The sequence below is a fragment of the Papaver somniferum genome, chromosome 6, assembly GCF_003573695.1.
Source record: "Papaver somniferum cultivar HN1 chromosome 6, ASM357369v1, whole genome shotgun sequence".
Lineage (NCBI taxonomy): Eukaryota > Viridiplantae > Streptophyta > Magnoliopsida > Ranunculales > Papaveraceae > Papaver > Papaver somniferum.
Window position 1 is genome coordinate 169,852,151 of NC_039363.1, and position 8,080 is coordinate 169,860,230.

The window sequence follows — 8,080 nt, forward strand, 5'->3', positions numbered from 1 at the left end:
CAAGTTATTTTTTATATTCAACCGGGCTCACAAATTCCTATTAGTTTGATTGCAGATTGAAACCGTATCTTTTGTTTCATTTCTTCTGGAACAACCACAAAAACGTTTTTGATTATGGATCTACTACCAGAAACTCAATGCGTAATTTGAGAAATAGAGACATAACTCTTGGATGTACTTTTCTTAAGATTGAGTCTGTCTGTCTAGTTGATTCTCTTGAAAGTATATTGGAGTTAGTCCATACAGATTGCTAAGCAAAATATTGGGTTTGGTTGTTAGACCCCCGCTTTTTCACACAGAACTGCCTCAACCCACTTAGACACATAGTCTACAACGACAATTATAGAAAGATAACTAAAAGAATTAGGAAAAGGACCCATAAAATCAATGTTCCACACGTCAAAGACCCCAATTACTAAAATAGGGTTCAAAGGCACCATATTTCTATGGGACACGGTTCCTAACTTCTGGCAGCGCTCAAAGAAAAAATTGTAATTGTGAGAGTCTTTAAACAACGAAGGCCAGTAGAATCCACACTGCAATATCTTAGCAACATTATTCTTAGCACTAAAGTGAACCCCACAAGCATGACCATTATAAAATTAATAAATAACACTTGACTGGTCACTCTCAGGTACACATCTCCTAATAATCCGATCTGGACAATACTTAAACAGATAAGGGTTGTCCCAAAAGAAGTGCTTAACCTCAGCTAAAAACCTAAAACGATCTTGTTTACCCGAATTTTGAGGCATTCGACCAGCAACAATATAAATCACTATATTCGCATGCTAAGGTAATCGAAAAACAAAAAAAAAATTGTTCATCAGGAAATATCCCTCACAGGAGGGGAATCCACAACAAGCCTAAACAAGTGGTCTCCTACTACATTTTCTGCACTATTTTCATCCCTAATATCTAAGGAAATTTTTTGTAACAAAAGGATCAATCTAATCAATATAGGTTTAGAACCCTTCTTGGACGGAAGATACTTCAAAGCAGCATGATCAATGAAGCTTATGACCTTAGAACCTAAGAGATATGGTATAAATTTCTCTAGGTCAAAAATAATGGCTAAAAGTTCCTTCGATGTGGTGGTAAAGTTCACTTTGGCATCATTAAGAATTTTGCTAGCACAATAACTCACACGAAGTAATTTTTTTTCTCGCTGACTGAACACAACACAAATCTTTACTATTATAATGCCAAGAGGTGAAATAAGGTCTTTTTACTACAATCTACCCTCATAAACCGGCAAAAGAAAAAATAATTTGGGGATAAATTCGTCAATATTCACTTTACACTAAAATTCAGTTTTTAGGTTTCGGGTTAGACTTTCGAGAAAAAAATTGAAATCCAAATTCAAATTTTAAGTCTCGGTATTGAAAACAAATTCAAATTCAAAATCCTCTTTGTCTTAGTTCCTCCCTCTCTCTCTTTCTCGGATACAAGAACAACAGAAAAAACAAAAGAATTATATATATGGAATTCCATAAAGTTATAAAGGAAGAAGAGACAGTAGCTACAAATCGATCTCACTCCAAACATGGTAAGTTTTCAAATGAAGTTAAAATCATGTTTGAATCTTGATTTATACATGTTTTTAATTTTAATTTTGGTTGTTTCTGTAGATGTATAAATGTAGGAAGAGAGCGTTGCGTTTTGATTTTTCTATGTTCTTTAACATCTCATTTTCTACATTCACAACAAGGTAATTATGAGCCATATCAGTGGCTATGTGGTTATTTATGGGATTAGGATTTTCATTATGTTCTCTCTTTCTCCATTTTCTCAAATAAAAATATGGCGGTGCTCTTTCTTCATGTATATGCAGATTGTTGAAATATTTTCTACAAACTCATGAATGGTAATTCGTCTTTTAGAGGTATTACTAATTGGCCTTCTTTTCTAAAATGGTTTAGGAGTTATCGGAAAATGCCAATTGATTGATTTCTTCACAGAATAACCGCCTTTCTAATTGCAGCATCATTTTTTTCTTTGCCAAAAATTAGTTGTTACTCGAGTAGATGGACTGTAATGCACTTATGGTGTTTGTAGAAATGCTACTAAAGAATCATAATATTTAGTTAAACTTTGATCTTTACTTCGTTTTGCAGGGTATATGGATTTAGGACCTGGACAAAGAAGTAAGTTGTATGGATTAATTAACCTTCTCTATTGTAGAATGTAGAACATATACTTGGGTTCAAAAAGCAAATGTATGAAATTACCAATGTATGAAATTCGATATGCCTACTATGCCAGTTTTCGTATTTGACAGATATCTACAGATGAAATTTTAAGCATCACTCTCTAGGATACCAAGTAAGTTACTTTGTGCTCTGTTTTAGTTATCTTTTGTTAAACTTTAATGAGATTTTACCTAATATAGTGGTATTTCTATTGGTGTATTGGTTCTAGATGGTCTGCCAGAGAAATCAAGTCATTTTCTCTCTGTCAGAATCGGAAGCAACCTACTTGAGTCCTCCAATACTAACACCTTCAATATATGGAGAAGCAACTAACTCAATCTGGATTTTTCATCGCGCAATCTTTTCTTCCTGGTGGGTGCCAATTTCAGGATAGGGAACCCAATTATGATCATTACTTTTTAGTTTCTTTTGATTTGCTGGAGTAATATCTAATCGTAGTTCTATCTTTTGAGACAGTCATTCCATACACCGTATAAGCTGTGAAGTTTGTATTTGGTAGCCTCGCTTGTTTATTGGCGATGGGTAATAATGGTGAACCCAACATTGAACGAGAAACTAATCGTACAAAGGTAACCATTGCCGTGTTCATTTTTTGTTTTGCATTAGTAATGAAATAGTGGGAAAACAAGTTTTAAAAAGAGTTTAGCATACACCTTGGCCAATCAATCTAAGGCATGGCCGTATGAAGCTTATATTCCAACTTTAAGTGAATATTTCATGGGCACGTACGTTATGGTACAACAACATACTGGTAATCATGGATATAGCCCCTATATGCATTTTTACTAATATTATGGAATATGATGAACGAGTATTGGACCTTATCATAAGATCGTCTGATATTCTGATATTGATAGGGTTGCCTTGCAGATCTATATATCTCAACAAAATGCCATTATCCGCAATTGCACATACCTTCTATATTTATAAAAAACCACACTTGATTGTATTTCCTTCAACTGGTTTCCTTATTTTTCTTTTCATGCTTACCTAGGTCCTTAACTTTCTATGGTCTGTGTATCGTATTCGTAAGTACCACAAGGACATTGGACGTATTATTTGTAAGTACAGTAATGCAATACGTCGTGTAAAATTTTAGTATCATTTTCTTAAAATTATAATACAAAACAGACTCCATTTACATAGATTTTACTTCATATCGCCGTGTTATTTTAGAGAAGACATGGACACTATTGTGTACTTGATAATTTTAGAATAGAATGAAGCGCATTGACATTTCTTATTTCATCATTAATATAGCAAATGACGGACAGACATGATAGATAGACGAAGATGGACATCAAAGAAACAGAATGAAACAAATGACTCAGAAGCAAGTTGACATGGAACACAAAGTTCAAAGAAGTCTGGTGAAGAGGGCAAGGGAGGAAGAAGAGCAAAGATGGACAATTAACCAGAAAGATAAGCCTGGATATTTTATTCAATGAATGAAGTGCATTGACATTTCTTATTTCATCATTAATATAGCAAATGACGGACATACATGATAGATAGACGAAGATGGATACCAAAGAAACAGAATGAAACAAATGACTCAGAAGCAAGTTGACATGGAACACAAAGTTCAAAGAAGGCTAGCGATGAGGGCAAGGGAGGAAGAAGAGCAAAGATGGACAATTAACCAGAAAGATAAGCCTGGATATTTTATTCAATGAGTATCTTTGGGATGAGCACACAGGGGTGAATCGCGAAGTGCTTGGTTACGCACTGGATGGGGCAGATGACACAATGAAGAAAACAGTGAAGAGAGCAATGACTGGGACGAAAATGACGATAACAAGACAGAGAGGGAAATGTAGATGAAGACTAGGATATATAATACTCCGTATTAGACTAATGATGAGTTTTGGGGTTTTGCAGGTAAGTTTTTGGTACACAGATTTTAACGTTCTTAATTTGCCAAGTTGAACTATTTGAATGCATCGACAAAAACACCAACTTATGCATGAAATGTGAGCTCGAACGTCATGCGCAACGCACGTCCCCTTTACTAGTAGCATAATCTGAAGCATCATACATGATCTTAAAAGGTGGGTTCTATTTAGGTGTCTGTACTTTGGGAGCGGTAGTGACCAAAGTCTTAAGCTTGTCGAAAGCCTCTAAACATGCATCATCAAAAAACAAACTTAACATCTTTTGCAAGAAAATTGCAAGGAGGTCTAAAAATAAATCTAAAGTCCTTAATGAATGGACGTTAAAAATCAGCATGTCCTAAAAATGATCTAATATCTCTTACGGTTTAGGGACATATAAAGTCTTAATAAGGTTAAGTTTGGCTTTGTCTAGACTTTATACATGGTTCGATTACGGTTTAGCTTTCATCTAACATTGGATATTGTTTGCTTGGTTTTAAAGTTATCTTAGCTTAAACCTAAAGCAACCCAGGCGTTGAAGTCTATGTAAGGGTAACTCTTGACAACTAGGATCTTTCAATCCCGACACTACTTCTTGGTGTGTCCTAGTTGTATCTAGAGTCATCCTCTCCAGAAACCCTTTTAGGGTTTAACGACTACAAAGACTTCACTGGGATTCGTGAAACCATGATTAGTTATCTTTTATCTTGATAAATCAAGTATCCTAATCTTGATTGTTTGTTGAGCCTTACTCCAATGATCAAGATAGCTAATAATCATCAAAGTTCTATTCGTCTCAGACTTTGTTAATTCCGCAAATTTTATACTTGTGAGGTGAATAATAATCTGGGTTCCACTTCGGGTTTCATAAGTCCGGGTTTGAGGATAGCCAGACTTTTTTCAAGTTGTTATCGATTTCCATCACATGGATCTATCGTTTGATCTCATCATCCATTTAGATCGTAAATCAGGAAATCAATCCTAGGCTTAATATGTGGGAGGAAGATTTGGTTTAAAATCTTCAATTGAGTTGAAGCGACTCTTAATTGGCGTGAGACTGTCTAAGGAAATCAATTGTGTAGAGTCCTGCTAGGATGCAAGATGCGTAAGGGGCACGACTGTACCTGAATCAGTGGGAGACTAAGGTCGGGCTCAACTACATTCCAAACTGAAGTTAATTGGTAGTAGGCAATTGTCTGTAGCAGCTTAATATAGTTTGGTGTTCAATCTGGAGGTTTTTTTTTTTTTTTTGCATTTGCGGTTTCCTCGTTAACAAAATTTCTGGTATCTGTGTTATTTCGTTTTTCGCATTATATTGTTTATCTTTATAATTGAAATATCACAGGTTATGCGTTGATCAATCACAGTTGATAGGTCCAACCTTGTTTGTTGGATAAGACTTGATTGATCCTTGGACATTGGTCTTTGGTACCGTCCAAGAACTCTCTTTGTAGTTAGGTTCACAGATTCAGTTCTGTAAACATTCTAACAATAAGAGAGAGAGAGAGGTATAACTCTACATATGCACTTTTCTTGATTGAGTTTTGACTCTCGTAGTTGTGTTGAGTTAGTCCATACAGATTGCCTACGAAAAAATTGGTGGTGTATTTTGGTACCCCAGTATTTTCATGAGGGACGCTTACTAAAGTTTCAAAAGGGAAACTCCCCTTAAAGATGGTATTCTCAAGGTTGGGTATTTCTATTCAAAATGAATTTGGAAAAATCTGTGGATCAATCCTGGGGTCAACCAAGACAAAAGGGAGATCTGGGATCCTTTTCGGTTGGAAAGTCTTGGTTTTGAGCCTCCATTTCAGCTCGATCCCTTGTACAAGACCGATTCACGTTAGGAAAAGGTGGAGGATAAGAACCAACATGGATAGTTGGGCCCATGAACTGAACTTCAGAAGGCCCAACAAGCAGACTACTCTCAAAATAAGCTGGTGAAATTTTCTAAATGACAACCGAAATCCCCATTATCATCAGAGGTACTTGCTTGATCAGCATTATCAACAACCTCAGTATCTGGCACACCGATCTTCCTATGCTCTGGAGAAATAGAGCTGAGTGGAATTACACAAAATACAAGGAGTTGGTCAATAGAATGATGATGTTGACCACCTCTGTACTCGGCAGTTCCAATCATCTCCCTCAAAATTATATTCCGAGGGCTTTAATGATCCAGAAAAGGATAAATTCTTTGATCATAAGATTGTTATGATCTAGGATCATCATACTTGCAGGACCTGATTACAGAAAGACGACAATTTAAAAAAGAGAGGAAGAGACATCGATTCATAATGTCTAAACTTACAAGAGTACTTTATACATTACATTTGTTAAGGCAATAGGGCGATACTCATACGGGTTAGAGGGATATTTTACCTTAGGTATCAGCAAAATATTGATGTGGTTTAACCCAGGAGGAATGGTTACATTGTCAGAATAGTCTTTGATATTTCTTGAGACATCCTACCCAGTGAGCTCCCAATACTTCTTGAAGAACAGGGATGGAATACCATCGGAACCTGGAGACTTAAGACTGTTCATTTCCTTTTATTATCGACCAAATTTCTTCAGAATTTGAGGTCATAGAGATGTTGCCATTACTGGCTCTATCCATCTTTGAAGGAGCCTCAAAAAGAATCAAGTATATCTCTTCATCATGGTCTTGTTTGAATAAACCAGAGAAGTGATTCACTATAGTCTTGACTATCCTTTTTTTTTAATGGAAAGGTTAGTATATTAATAATCAAGAAATGTAGTACGACAGTTGTGCAATTTCTTGCTTATTGAAAATATTACACTGAATACTAGCCTTTTGAATTCTCTGATTTATATGCGTCGTCATATGTTGTAGTTTTTGAATGCGCGCCTTTTTAGTCAGAGAGTCTGCTGTTGTGTTACGTCTCCTGTTGATATACTGTATCCGGGCTTGGGGAACCATTTGCAGGACCTTCACTGTTTCTTCAATTGTATTCTCAGCTTTCCAAGAGATCTCTATGGCTGTTTTGTTTATTATATCTTCAAGCTGCTTGAAATCTGCAAAAATAGTCACATTGGATAAAATATTATTTGTTAACCATTTACCTTCTTTAAGTAAAACTTTTGCTTCTGCATGTAGGGCCGAGGTAGCTTTGTCTGCTCCAGCTGCTATATGCATGAAAAATTCTTGGTCCACTAAGAAAAAAATAAAGGCATAGCCCATTACTAAAGTATCTTCTTTGAAAGAAGCATCTATGAAAATTATCCAATCTGAGTTAATTAAAGACCAGGAGGTCTATTTGAAAACAATCATATTCTCTCGAGGATTATGGTTCTGATACTGGTCCTTTGGGGGAACTGATTGCAGAAATTTTCGTATTTGCTCAATTAATATTTTTGGGTGTGGGTTAATTTTTCGAATATTACTGAGCACATATATTTCCAAATAAACCAAAGAATAGTTGCGATTTTGTTGAATAGATTCACAAGGTCCTTCGAAGAAATCCAATCTTTGACCCAATCACTTATAAAGTTTATTTGGCTGGAGACATTTACCGAATCCAAGGAAGCCGTGAACCATATTGCTCTCGCAAAATGGCATATTGTCGAAACATATGGTGTTCTGGCTCTTGAGCTTGTAGACTACACATTTGACATTCTGTAGAGATGTAAGGATTATGAGCATCTAGCCTATTTAAAGTAGGGAAAGCCTTTTGGACCAACTTCCATATAAACAACCTGATTCATGGAATAACCTGTAGGTTGCAAATCTTTTTCCAAGAGAAATCAAAAAATTCAAGATTATCCTCCTTTTGGTCTTCTAGAAAATTGTAAATGTTTTTCACTGTGAATAGACTGGAAGAATTGTGTCTCCATCTGATTTTGTCTTTTCCTTCATTTGAGTCGAAATTGCTAAATTACTTTCCTTGGTTTCTTGGCTAAAAAGATTGTCAATTTTGGGAAAATCCCAATTACCCTAAACATTTATCAAATCTTGGACCATTTGTGGAA

The 8,080-nt window shown here is 35.7% G+C and overlaps 1 long non-coding RNA gene across 3 annotated transcripts; it reads left to right on the forward strand.

Moving 5' to 3' along the window:
- The first annotated feature begins 1,372 nt into the window (after nt 1-1,372).
- LOC113286411 lies at nt 1,373-4,295 on the forward strand. 3 transcript variants are annotated; one of them, XR_003329278.1, is made up of 8 exons: nt 1,373-1,549; nt 1,632-1,711; nt 2,118-2,147; nt 2,282-2,325; nt 2,422-2,564; nt 2,670-2,782; nt 3,208-3,274; nt 3,474-4,295. It is a non-coding gene; the product is annotated as an uncharacterized LOC113286411 (long non-coding RNA). The 3 variants fall into 3 exon arrangements; XR_003329276.1 differs by having other exon boundaries at nt 2,118-2,325; XR_003329277.1 differs by lacking the exon at nt 1,632-1,711 and having other exon boundaries at nt 2,118-2,325.
- The last annotated feature ends 3,785 nt before the right edge of the window (nt 4,296-8,080 follow it).